At 39.8% G+C, this 14574-nt stretch overlaps 1 long non-coding RNA gene across 2 annotated transcripts; it reads left to right on the forward strand.

The window, feature by feature from the left end:
- Positions 1 to 2451: 2451 nt before the first annotated feature.
- LOC131184342 (uncharacterized) lies at positions 2452 to 11673 on the forward strand. 2 transcript variants are annotated; one of them, XR_009151955.1, is made up of 3 exons: positions 2452 to 2638; positions 2945 to 3079; positions 7991 to 11673. It is a non-coding gene; the product is annotated as an uncharacterized LOC131184342 (long non-coding RNA). The 2 variants fall into 2 exon arrangements; XR_009151956.1 differs by having other exon boundaries at positions 7994 to 11673.
- Positions 11674 to 14574: the final 2901 nt, after the last annotated feature.

The following is a 14574-nucleotide window of genomic DNA, read 5'->3' on the forward strand; positions in this document are numbered from 1 at the left end:
AGAGCATAGAAAAACTCAAAGAAGCAGTGCAAGATCAGATGTGGAGAGACTGGCCCATAAAATCACCAAGGGTGGGACATGACTAAATGGATAAAACATTATCAGTATTTCCTGTTGCTTGATTAGTTCAGAAACTTCAATTGGTATTGTGCGGCTGATTTTCTTGACCAAATCTGCTTATTTGAGAGTGGGGATTCTGGAGGTGAGCTTCATGTCCCAAAACAACAGCTCAAGAACAAGCTACAAAGGACCTTTTGAAATTGTCCACCAAATTTCTGGGCCCATTAGAGGCATTCCCTCTTGATACTTTCTGAAGTGTGAAAGCTGCAGACTAGAGATATGCAAATGTCCCAAGAACTATTTCTGTTGATAGATTTGTTTTGACAAATCGAAGTTGATTGGATTTATGGGCTTAGATTTCAATTGTCAAATCAATTGGGTTTGGCAAAATGGCAGTATCAGTGGCCGTATGCATTACATTGTTGAACTGATTCTGGGACAGAAGATTCAATTCCAAATAATGGGCGGTTTGATTTGAAGAGCAAATCACTGTGAAATGATCAACTGATCTTAAATCTTCACATTAAGACTATTACAGAACACCCTGAGCAGGGAAGGGTCAAATGGAATGGATGGATTATTCTCAGGCAAGAAAACCCCTACTCCAGTGGTGCTCCTGGTTTGGACCAGTTCTATAGAACCAGTAGTAAAACCAGCAGGAAGCTCCACCCACTGACCCAAGCTTCTGCGCATGAGCAGAAGGGTGCATGCATGAGCAGAAGAGCATGCGCGGGCATGATGCGAACCGGTAGTAAAGATAAGTAGAACCCACCCCTGCCCTACTCATTATTATTATTATTGTTGTTGTTGTTGTTGTTGTTGTTGTTGTTGTTGCTTCGATTTCTATACCGCCCTTCTCCCAAAGGACTCAGGGCGGTTTACAGTCAAAGTAAAATCAATTAATACAAAGGAAAATTTAGAGTTGGTTGAAGAACTTAAAACCAATAAAACCCCTTATTAAAACCCCACTAGGCCAGTCCTGCACAGTGAAACAGAAATGTTTTCAGCTCGCGTAGAAAGGTCTGAAGATCAGGGAGTAGACAGATAGCTGGTGGTAGCATGTTCCAGAGGGTTGGTGCCCCCACAGAGAAGGCCCTCCCCCTGGGTGTCGCCAGCCGACATTGACTGGCCGACGGCACCCCAAGGAGAACCTCCCTATGGGAGCGCACTGGTCAATGGGAGATCGCCGGTAGCAGCAGGTGGTCCCGTAAGTAACCCGGTCCTATGCCATGGAGCGCTTTAAAGGTGGTAACTAACACCTTGAATTGCACCCGAAAAACCACCGGAAGCCAGTGCAGCCTGCGCAGGAGAGGTGTTATATGGGAGCAACGAGTCGCTCCCTCTATCACCCGCGCGGCCACATTCTGAACTAATTGAAGTCTTCAGGTGCTCTTCAAGGGAAGCCCCATGTAGAGAGCATTGCAGTAGTCCAGATGGGAAGTGACGAGGGCGTGAGTGACTGTGCACAAGGAATCCTGGTGTAAGAAGGGACGCAACTGGCGCATCAGGCGGACCTGATAAAAAGCTCCCCTGGCGACGGCCGTCAAATGCTCTTCTAATGACAGTCGTGCATCCAGAAGGACGCCCAGATTGCAGACCTTCTCTGTGGGGGCCAATGACTCATCCCCCACAGACAGCGATGGCCTCAGCTGATTATACCGGGACGCCGGCATCCACAGCCACTCAGTCTTGGCGGGGTTGAGTCAGAGCCTGTTTTTCCCCATCCAGACCCGCACGGCCTCCAGACAACGGGACATCACCTCAACGGCTTCGCTGGAATGGTTAGGGGTGGAAATGTACAACTGCGTATCATCAGTGTACAGATGAATTATGGAAAATTAACCACAAGATTCCCCTATAAATTTCAAAAATACCTTCAAAAGATTAATTTCTCAAACTAAAGGGAAACTGGGCTAGAAACAATAAAGACGAATTTCCTATTCCATGTGCTATTTTCCAACAGAGACAAATCTCTGAATACTCAAACTCTTTAACAGGTGCTAATGTAGGATCTCTGTCTATTCAATCAATCCGGGGCAAGTCAGAAACAGCTCCTTGATAAAAATCAGTTCTGACATGTAGACTCAACCAAAGCAACACCCTGCCAGAGTGATTGTTATGGAAATAAAGGAGGATGCAATTTGCAACAAGTGGAAAAATGATAACCTCCAATATTTAGCAGCAGTTTCTACCTCTCTTGTTGCTGCATAATATTCTCTCAGAAAGGCCATTGATTCTAAGAGAGATTAAAGCTGCAGGTGTTTGTTAAACCGCTGGCTCAAAGAATGGCCTTAAGGAAAAAAGTAAGAAGAAAGGCAGGCTGAAATGAGTACTCTTCTCCAACAGTCTTGCGACACCCATGCAGTTCTAGATGCAAAGGTTCCTGCAGAATTCATAGCCATGTTGTATATGAGGGCAGGTCTAATGATATAACACCGCAGATCTGATATAGACCTCAAGGCTTATTTTGGTTAGAGTGCAGTACTGCAGGCTACTTCTGCTGACTGCCAGCTGACTGCAATTTGGCAGTTCGATTCTCACCAGGTTCAAGATTAACTCAGACTTCCATCCTTCCGAGGTGGGTAAAATGAGGACCCAAACTGTTGGGGGCAATAGGCTGAGTCTGTAAACCGCTTAGAGAGGGCTGTAAAGCAGTATATAAATCTAAGTGCTATTGCTATTTTGTTCTACATAGGAGTCAGTGGCCCAGGATATTTTTAATTGATTCATTTGGGGATTGTAATTTTAATGCACAATTTAAGCGAATGAAAACTTGTTTTCCACAAGAACATCTACAGGATGGTCAAAAAGATAAAAAAAAGAGGTAGAGAATTCAATTATACAATTCACGGCTGCCCACTCAACTTTTTATTGTTCTCTGCAGACACCCCTGGATCTAACTGATCTTGTCACATATGGAAGCATATTTTGAATGGTACTTCCTCAATGTGTAGACCTTGCTTCAATGTTCTTGCTGTTCTCTCTTAAGAACGATTCGGTCCATTAGCTTCTGCACAAGGTGAGACTTTATACTTCCCATACAGAATGTTTCCACTATAGATCAAATACGTACAATATAGTGAATGGTTTGGGAAGATCAGTATGAAAATTCAAACAGAAATCTCTTCCGATAGCACATGAAGTGAAGAATTGTTCCTGACATAATGGAATTAGTCATCAAGAAAAAAGTAGATAAAGAGTCTCAATTAATATAAGTATTAGTGTTATGCTGAAATATTATCCTTCTTTTGCTTTTCTCTCTCTGCCATTTCTCATTCAATTTGATAAATCAAGCTTGTGTCTTAAACTTCCAAGAAGAGAATTTGGATGGAAATCTCATGCATGAAGTATGATGTTCTTCCACTTGTGGGTGGATGAATGTGAATGACCTACTTCTCACTATACAGTTCTCTCTCTCTTTGAAGCTTCCAATCCTTCGACTGAAGCCTAGAGAAAGTGTCGGGGGCACGTTCACTAGATTTTATGCACTGCGGTGGTGCAGTGGTTAGAGTGCAGTACTGCAGGCTACTTCTGCTGACTACCTGAAATCTGGCAGTTCAAACCTCACCAGGCTCAAGGTTGACTCAGCCTTCCATCCTTCCGAGGTGGGTAAAATGAGGACCCAGATTGTTGGGGGCCATAGGCTGACTCCGTAAACCACTTAGAGAGGGCTGTAAAGCACTGTAAAGCGGTATATAGTGCTATTGCTATTTTCTTTTTCCATACTAGGAAATGTGAGCAGTCAGGAAATTTCCAGGGACTGGAAAGATATGAAAGAGAAAGCAGTACCAACATTCTCTCCAAATTCCCAATAACCTCAAACCACCAAGAGGTCCTTTTAAAGAAATCTGCAAGCACCCTAAGACCAAGGAAGATAAAAGAGATCCCAAAAGCACGTTCTTAAAAAAGAGAGAATTGCAACTGTTCATTCTGTGCCAAGCTTTGTAATTTTCCAAAGTTCCTCTGGAACAAAGCGACCTCTTTTTTTCTTTTCCTTTTTAAGATTGTTTTTCAGGTTGTAATCTCTCTTTTACAAAAAAAAGCATTCTGGACAACTCAGTAAGTGTCCATTTTCTCTATGAACTATTTTTCCCCCCCTGCATACTGAAACATGTAGCGATAAAATGAATCTTCTTGTTTTGTTTCCATAAAGAAAGAACAAACATTTGAAGGTTATTCTGCCCTAAAGCTGCAGCAATTTCCTTTTAACTCACAGGCAGATGTTCACCACATCTGTTTATCTAGAGTGCTGCTTCAAAAAAAAAAAAAACTAACCAATGCATACTTCTCTACATAATAAGATGTGCTGGACATGACTTCATGGGTTGGTTGCCAAATGTTTGGTGCTTGCCTTCTGCCTCCTGGCCTTGGGATAATGAAAAGAGAATCTTATGCCATTTTATAGACCATGGTAATATATTTGAGGAGATAGAGATAAGCGGGTGGTAAATGTTACACAATTCTTTCAAATCAAACCATCAAGGGTTTCATTGTGTCAAAATATTGCACAATGCTGTTTTGCCTTTCAAACTGGGAATGCTAAATGGATCCCCATGGCGAGGTATTTATTTGAAATTATTTCAATTCGAGAAGGAGGGGATATTGATGGATTGAGTTAGAAAGGCTGGGAGAAATTGGCATTTCCAAATTCCTATACAAAATAACTTGAATCATACACCTCAGGCTAATGTCCACAAATGAGATCGCACAATTTTCTAGCTTAATCATATCAAAACAGGCATTGAGAGGGAGGGAGAGGTGTTTTCAGAAATGTAAATATTATTGGCAAGTATCCAACATACATTTCCCTTGGTTTTTTTAAAAAGTTTGTGTCTAAAAACAATACCCTGTAAAAAAGCAACATGCATTCGTATTTGGAAAGGACACTTGTGTTTTGTTTGTGTGTATGTGTGTTTGTGTGTTTATGCATACGTGCTTGTTAATTGCAGAAAATTACGCGAAAACATGGCAAACTGAAGTGAATCAAAGAGGAATTGTTTCTCCCATGCTGATCTAGAACAGCAAGGAATAAAATTCACCTTTAGTTTTAGGAGTCATTTTTAAATTGTATGCAGTAGACAAGGAGTAAAATGTGTATGAGAAACTTTATATACAATTCAAGATCTAACACAAACTTGTAACACATTGTTAAATTCTAAGCTGACGTTGTATTTAACAGTGTCTTATAAGGGACGCGGTGGCTCAATGGCTGAGATGCTGAGTTTGCCAATTGAAAGGTCGGTAGTTTAGTGGTTCAAATCCCTAGTGTCGCGTAACGGGGTGAGATCCCGTTACTTGTCCCAGCTTCTGCCAACCTAGCAGTTCGAAAGCATGTAAAAAAATGCAAGTAGAAAAATAGGGACCATCTTTGGTATGAAGGTAACAGCGCTCCGTGCGCCTTTGGCATTTAGTCATGCCAGCCATATGACCACGGAGACGTCTTTGGACAGCGCTGGCTCTTCGGCTTTGAAACAGAGATGAGCATCACCCCCTAAAGTTGGGAACGACTAGAACATATGTGCGAGGGGAACTTTTACCTTTACTTTATAAGTAACAATAGCACTTAGACTTATATACCACTTCACGGTGCTTTACAGCCCTCTGTAAGTGGTTTACAGCATCAGATATTGCCCCCAACAACAATCTGGGTCCTCATTTTACCCTCCTTGGAAGGATGGAAGGCTGAGTCAACCTTGAACCGATGAGAATCGAACTGCCAAATTGATGGGAGCAGGTAGTCAGCAGAAGTAGCCTGCTGTATTGCATTCTAACCACTGCACCACCACTATACTTATACTACTTTAATACATTTTTAAAGTGTCTCTTGATTATGTGATTTCAACATAAGAGGTGTAGGAGAAGACCCGGCAAGAGCTGGGAGGCAGAATTAAACGTGTCATCTGTTTAGAGTCCTTAAAGGTAAAGGTTCCCCTCACACATATGTGCTAGTCATTCCCAACTCTAGAGGATGGTGCTCATCTCTGTTTCAAAGCCGAAGAGCCAGCACTGTCTGAAGACGTCTCTGTGGTCATGTGGCCAGCATGACTAAATGCCAAAGGCGCACGGAACGCTGTTACCTTCCCACCAAAGGTGGTCCCTATTTTTCTACTTGCATTTTTACCTGCTTTCAAACTGCTAGGTTGGCAGAAGCTGGGACAAGTAACAGGAGCTCACTCCGTTATGCGGCAACACTAGGGATTCGAACTGCTGAACTGCCGAACTTTCGATAGACAAGATCAGCGTCTTAGCCACTGAGCCACTGCATCCCTTTAGAGTCCTTATGCTATTATTTTATTTATTTTATTTTTATTTTGTCACAACAGTATATACAAACATAAACATAAACAATAATTCATCATGAGAGGAAAAGTATATATAAGTAAAAGTATAAGTAAAAGTATGCATATAATACTATAATGAAGAGAACAATAGGACAGGAACGGTAGGCACTTTTGTGCTCTTATGCACGCCCCTTATAGTCCTCTTAGGAATGGGGTGAGGTCAATAGTAGACAGTTTTTGGTTGAAGATTTTGGGGTTTTGAGTAGAGATTAGAGAGTCAGGTAGTGAGTTCCAAGCATTAACAACTCTGTTACAAAAGTCATATTTTCTGCAATCAAGTTTGAAGCGGTTGACATTAAGTTTAAATCTATTGTTTGCTCTTGTATTGTTGCGATTGAAGCTGAAATAGTCTTTTACAGGAAGGATATTACAATAGATGATTCTGTGTGTTAAACACAGATCATGTCGGAGTCGGCGGAGTTCTAAGTTTTCTAAACCCAGGATTTCAAGCCTGGTGGTATAAGGTATTTTGTTGTTTTCGGAGGAGTGAAGAACTCTTCTAGTAAAATATGTCTGGACGCGTTCGATAGTATTTGTTGCCACAAATACTATCATTTATATGATATATAAATAAATGATAAATGATAGAAATACTATCATTTACACGATAGCATTTGTTGCCACAAATGGCCCAAGTCTAATTCCTCTTGAATTCTGTTGGCCCTCATCTGTTGCCAGCTTATTATTATACATTATTTGACTAGATTCTTATGTCTAGGATTGAATAAGTCTTCTGTACTGCAACAACATTTAGTCCTGATCTTTTGCACCTTAACAGAGGTCACATCTGTAATAATTTCTATATAGTTTCACAGGAAATGTTTTATTTAACAGCTACTAACCCCTATGGTTAGATATTCTTAAGATGCAAATCCCCTGATACTTAGTAAAGTCCTTGGGCAAACCTTTCTAATGGGAGAATGGCCACCACCTCTGACATGACCCATAGTGTTTTGGCAGATCTGGTTTTCCCCCCTGATATTACTGGTGATAACTCTCCTATTTTAACAGAATAACAGAGTTGGAAGGGACCTTGGAGGTCTTCTAGTCCAACCTCCTGCTCAGGCAGGAAACCCGACACCATTGCAGACAAATGGCGGCTGAGTCTTATTTCTTCTACATTCTACATTTTAAGGCCATCAGACGGGTTCTCCAACAGGCAGAGAAAATGTGTCTTTTACAAACCACAAATCCCGTTACTGCAGAAGGCCAATTTATAACCTGTTCTGAAAAAGTTCATAGGCCTTTGTTATCGAACGCTTCCCTTTCACTTGACAATATTCTTAAGAAAAGATAACTTTTCTTTCAGGCGCACCTCGCATTTTTTTCATTTATATTCTGAAACCCACCCCCCACTCCCCTCCAAATTAAGGGGCAGAAGGGAACAACAACAGGAGGGGAAATACGTTGTTCTAAAGCGCAGCCTTCGACTTTCTCTCTTGATCCCTGAAACTTTCACATTAAAGTGCACTATTGCCGTTTGATTCATGCTCCTGTAGCTAAAGGGAATATGTAATGATTTTTTTTTATTTTTTTTTTAAAAAAAGCATCCAAGCTGATATCTTTTTCATTTTCCTTTTCTTAAAAAGCAGAAAGAAGGCAAAACGCAAAACAATCAGGCATCTGGAAAACTGTTTATCTGATCAACACCAAATACTGTCAAACCATTGACATGTGCATAGTTTCGGGACGTCAGCCTGAATAGACACAGCAAGCCCAAGAGTTAATTATCTTTGACAACTTTGCCAGTTAATTTCCTATTTCTATGAGCAAAACATGGGCTTGTGCAAAGCTGCTTTTTTACCTCCCCTTGTCACCGAGGGTTTATCAATCAAAACAAGGCCTAGATTTGGCTGCCAAGACAGCTTCTCATCTCAAAGGGGAGTTTATCTGTTTGAAATCGTTTCAACTACCTAACGACAGCAATGCGGATGTGAAATATAATAGGCATTGTTTCGCCTCACCCAAGCCAGCCTCCATTTCTTCCCTTATTCAGAGAGAGAAAGCAGCGGACTACCCAGAGGCTGAGATTAAGGGATCCAGCTATCTCATCATATGTCATTTGCTGTACTGTTGTTAGTTCCAGATTCTAAAAACAACAGCCACTCTACGCAACCGTCAAAGACTGATTTGAGATGGTCGCCGTTTCGCTCTGGAATTTTAGCTGACAGGATGCACCATTGTCCATCCTTTGTCTCGAGCAACCCAAGCGCATTTTGCTCAGAAATATCATTTGTGTAAAGAGATGGAGTGGGGGAACCAATCGGTTCCTGCTGAGGCAGTCAAAGTCTTGGTATGTGCTGTTGCTGTTTTGCATCGATGAACAGGTGCCCTTTCTTTGAATCACGATAAACGGTTTTCTCACGCTTCTTTTAAGCCAGGATAGACTTTACAAGAAAAGCATCTGCCTTAATTTCCACCCTGACCTCACAGCTTGCAAGCATATTTATTCAACTTTGGTGCAGTGGTTAGGGCATCAGTCTAGAAACTGGGAGACTGTGAGTTCTAGTTCTGCCTTAGGTACAAAACCAGTTGGGCCACCATGGGTCAGTCAAACTCTCCCAGCAACCATTTCCAAAATCTTGCCACGAAAACTTCAGGGATTTGTCCAGCAACTCTCCAGGAGTCAAAATTGACTCAAAGGCTTACATACATAAATGTGTAAATACATACATACATACATACATACATACATACATACATACATACATACATTCATACATTATACATAACTTAGTGCATGATAATATGGGCAGAATGGAAAAAAGATGCCCATTTTTTGATTGGCCAACTCATATTTAAAACATAGGAAAGAGTTGCAAGCATCTTTGCAACAAGAGGTCTAACTGACAGGTAAAAACCTCCAAGGAAGAATACAGATAGAATTGAAATAAAATTTATTCTTGATGTGGGTCACAGGACCAAGATGATGGAAGTTTAAATGGAGCAGTTTGTTTGTTTGTTTGTTTGTTTGTTTGTTTGTTTTGTCACAGTATATATAAGCATAAGCATGAAATAACTATACAATATATAAGCATATACATAAATATGAGTATGTACTAACGACAAAAACTGTTTCAACTCCTACCCTCAAAACGACACTATAGAGCACTGCACAACAGAACAACTAGACACAAGAACAGTTTTTTCCCGAAGGCCATCACTCTGCTAAACAAATAATTCCCTCAACACTGTCAAACTATTTACTAAATCTGCACTACTATTAATCTTCTCATCGTTCCCATCACCAATCTCTTTCCACTTATGACTGTATGACTATAACTTTGTTGCTGGCAATCCTTATGATTTATATTGATATATTGACCATCAATTGTGTTGTAAGTGTTGTACCTTGATGAACATATCTTTTCTTTTATGTACACTGAGAGCATATGCACCAAGACAAATTCCTTGTGTGTCCAATCACACTTGGCCAATAAAAATTCTATTCTATTCTATTCTATTCTATTCTATTCTATTCTATTCTATTCTATTAATTGGATATAACGAAAGGAAACAATAGGACAGGAACGGTAGAAAATTGCCAACTTTCATAGCTGCTGCTTAACTATTTCCTAAAGAAATACACAGGGATTTTTTTTCTGGATCTTTTGTTTCCAGCCCTGACTAGATCCATCCTTTTCTTTTGCCAGATCCTCCTCCCCCCACTAAATTTAGTCCCTTTCTGTTCAAAGAGTGAATAAAGAGAGCTCTTGTGCTGATGAACAGAGATATTATCTATTGGTGTTTGTCAACCTTGGCCATTTGAAGATGTGTGCACTTCAGCTCCCAGAATTCCCAGAATTCCAACTCCCATGGCTGGCTGGGGAATTCTGGGAGTGTTGTTTTTTTTTAATTTGCATTTATATCCCGCCCTTCTCCGAAGACTCAGGGCGGCTTACATTATGTTAGCAATAGTCTTCATCCTATTTGTATATTTATATACAAAGTCAACTTATTGCCCCCAACAATCTGGGTCCTCATTTTACCTATCCACATATCTTCAAACTGACAAGGTTGACAAACACTGAATTCCAGTCTACAAAAATTTATTCGGCCTATAAAGGGTATTAGGTCTATGGATTTTGGATATATTTTTTTTCTTGCAGGCAATACAGTTATTATACACCACACCATAGTGAGGGATCGAAAAATATTATATTTTACTAAAGCCCAGGTAAACCTGACTTCTGCGAGCATCTTAAACTTGGCTCTGCTCTTTATATATTAAAAGGAAAGAGAGAAGAACAAGATGTATGTATGTGTGTTTGTTTATGTTAACACATTATCTCTAAAATTTTATTTCGAGTTATGAAAACATGAACAACAAGGCTGTTTTCTAACAAATACCAATCAATTCTTTCAGCCCATTTAAACTACAAGACTATCAAGTAAAGCAGTTTATGAAGCTGAAATTTTTCATAATTATTGGGGGTAAATAATGCATGACTTTTGAATGTATGTTGGCATAAAATTCACAGCAATACCTGCTGAAATTCCCATTTGCCAGACAGACACTCTAGTCACACTGCTTTTCCATTCCTCTTTATCATGCAAATGTTTTGTTTATCTCACCTACATTGTGTTCTCTGTGTTAAATAAAATGCATTTGAAAATACCCTACAATAAGTGTGTGAGGATTTGGTAAGAAACAACTAAACTACAACATGGCCACAATCTATTTCTTTTAAAACAGTCCTGCTGTTTTAAAATTTAGCAGACTGGCAAAATCAAAATGCACTGGATTTTGATCTATAGAGTAAGTATGGGGAATACTTACTAAGAATTCACTGCTGATTTTGTATTAAGAATGATTTGACATTGAGAGAAAGAGAAAGAGAATCTAACAGAAGCTATTTGTCTCTTTGGAAATGGAGTCGAAAGAATTAAGTGGTCAGGTCTGTAAGCCATCTTTTGCATTGGGCCTTCAGACCTGCCACATTTACTACTGTGGGAAACTGGGAAGGGGGATTGTATGGAGCATGGGTGATATACAGTCATAATAACATTCCTTTCTCAGAGAGTCAAGGACATCTTGCCCTGCCCCTGGACGGCTGGAACTGGGAAGCATCTCCAGTTGGAATAGTGCTTTAATTGGGCCATGTGATGGACTTGTGGGTGTTGGGCAGGGACTTGAATTTTTCCTTGGGTCAGGAAAACCTGGAAACTTCAGATTCGGGTTTTCCCAGATGTGCCAAGGTGACATCTCTAATAAAATGTAACTTTGAGGAAATTCAAGCCTCAGAGTTTTCTTTTGTTGGGGGTGTTACTTGGAACCCTGACATAAGTTGGATTTCCTTCTCATGTCTTCAAAGGAATATGATCTTCATCTCTGCCATAACATGACAATGTGGAAAAGTTTAATTCAGGTGAAATAAAGGTCACAGTTATGACTAAATAGGTACATGTTAGTTAGTTAGTTAGTTAGTTAAATTAGTCAGTCGGTCAGTCAGTCAGTCAAATTATTTTTCAATGTTATATTTTTTTCATTTTTTTTCTGCCAAGTGTTCCCCTTTTCCTGTGTAACTCAATTTCTAAACTTGACTCCAAAAAGCACCCTTCAAATGATCCAATGCATATTCAGGGATTGTGTCTATTAATTCATTCCCCCAAATTTCCTACAGGGGAAGGGATCCACCAAATTCTAACATGAAAGTTTCAAGAGGGAAGAAAAGTATTCAGACTCCAAATCACAAGCCACCCACTTTTTTATTATTATTATTATTCAAAAAGTTTTACAGAAACCCCCCCCTTTCCCCCCCTCCCCTCCCCCCTCCCTTCACAACCCCCCTCCCCCCCCGACTTCCCAGAACGAGCACAAGGTATAGTTAAATAAAACAAACATATGCTAAAAATTTTCATCCCAAGTTAATTATACCCTACAATCATCAATTCCTAACTTCCCCAAAACAATCAAAATAATACATCATAATCATTCAAAACAGTCTGATAACTCTTAAGTCTGATATCTACTTTGAATATAGTCAATCCATTTTTTCCATTCCTTTAAGTATCTTTCTTGCGTATTGTCTTTCAAAAAGGCTGATATCTTCGCCATCTCAGCCAAATTGGCAACCTTCAATATCCATTCTTCTATTGTAGGTACTTCTTTTTTCTTCCAGTATTGTCCTATTAGTAATCTTGCTGCTGTTATTAGATTTAAAATCAATTTAGTCTCAATTACTGTACAATCTGTAATAATTCCCAACAGAAAAAATTGCGGCAGGAACTTTATCTTCTTTTTCAAAACATTTTGTAAAATCCACCAAATTTTTATCCAAAAGGCCTTTATATCCTTACAAGTCCACCAAATGTGAAAATATGTAGCATCATCACAATTACATCTCCAACATTTTGCTTGCATATCTGGATACATACATGATAATTTCTTAGGATCTAAATGCCATCTATAAAACGTTTTATAAAAAATTTCCCTCAGATTCTGTGCCTGCGTGAATTTAACATTTCTAACCCAAATTTTTTCCCAAGTTTCCAATAATATTGGCTCCTGAAAATTTTGTGCCCACTTTATCATACAGTCCTTTACCAAGTCCCTTTCAGAATCTATTTCAAGTAACACATTATACAATCTCTTTATATGCTCCTGAGACTGATTTCTAATTTGCTTTACCAAATTTCCCTCGTTCTGCTCTATACCAATTTTCTGATCTTCCTTCCATCTAGCACGTAATTGCTCATATTGAAACCAAGTATAATTTTTCCCTTCTTCTTTTAGTATGTGCAGAGATTTTAATTGCAAATTACCTCTTTCAGTATACAAAAGATCTTTATATGTAATCATTTCCTGATTCTGTTCTATATTTATATTCTCTATTGTATGTCTAGGACTTGCCCATATAGGAACCTTATAATTTAGTTTATAAGAGTATTTTTTCCAAACACGCAGAAGAGCAGTTCTTAGCACATGATTTTTAAAGGCCTTATCCAGTTTTTTGTCACAAACCACCCACTTTTATAACTGGTAAACAGAAAGAGAATATCACACTATCGTAAACTTTCCAGGACACGAATGCAGGAGACCGTCACAACTGAAAACGGAGCTCGGGAGCCAGTTTTCACTGACAGAGCGCTCGGGCCACTACAGACGCCCCTGACACGAGTGACCTTGAGCTGGCCACGCCTACCCTGCCCTAGAGTCAAACACAACCCTGATGCAGCCCTCAATGAAATCGAGTTTGATCCCTTTGCTCTATTTCAGGGGTAGTCAACCTTTTTATACCTACCGCCCGCTTTTGTATCTCTGTTAGTAGTAAAATTTTCTAACTGCCCACCGGCTCCACAGTAATGGGCCGTGTATCATCGTCTGCGCATGCCTCTCACGCATCGTGGATTGGGTTTGGGGGAGGGCGCCAGCTACCAGCTCTGCTTGTCTGTTACAGCTGGGTGGTGTGGGGGGAGATGTGCAATCTATTCTGGGACGAGGCTCTTTTTTTTGCGGTCGCACTATAGCGCCATTTAGTTTCACTTACATAACATGAACTAAGCTTATGCGCGGGCGATACAAATAGTATATTTTCAGAAATTTAAATTGTCACAGGAAATTTTATGAAAACCTAATGAAAATGTTTTTAAATGATGCTATGAAAATTTTTTAAAAGTCAATTAAATTTTTTAAAAAAGGAAAGTGCTTCAGTACCACCCACCATGAAAGCTGGAATGCCTACTAGTGGGCGGTAGGGACCAGGTTGACTACCACTGCTCTATTTTAACCTCATTCTTTCTATGCATTCTTCTCTCCCTTCCATCAGGGTATACTTTGTTCCCCACCATATGTTCCCATCCTGGAATATTTCCCTCTTTTCCATCAGATGGTTTTAATCAGGCAATTTCTGTGCATGCCAGAAAGTACCTGAAAAAAAATCCTTGATCTGCAGGCGAGTTTGACTTTCCCTTTGGACTTGGCCCTGTTACTGAACCATATATCTACACTGAACGCTCAGCTCCATTTGGTGGTTCAATGACCAAATGAAGATTAGGAGCGTTCCACAAAAATAAACACATGAGTTGGTTGAGTAAACTTTGGAGTTGTTCAATCAGTATTGATGATGGTCAATACTGATTAAGCATAGGCTGTGCATAATTCCATGGCATTTGATGTGTCACCAGCAATGGGTCACTTCATATTGGAATTAACCCAAAACAGATTCTTTCA

This window comes from Ahaetulla prasina, chromosome 12 (genome assembly GCF_028640845.1).
Source record: "Ahaetulla prasina isolate Xishuangbanna chromosome 12, ASM2864084v1, whole genome shotgun sequence".
Taxonomy (NCBI): domain Eukaryota; kingdom Metazoa; phylum Chordata; class Lepidosauria; order Squamata; family Colubridae; genus Ahaetulla; species Ahaetulla prasina.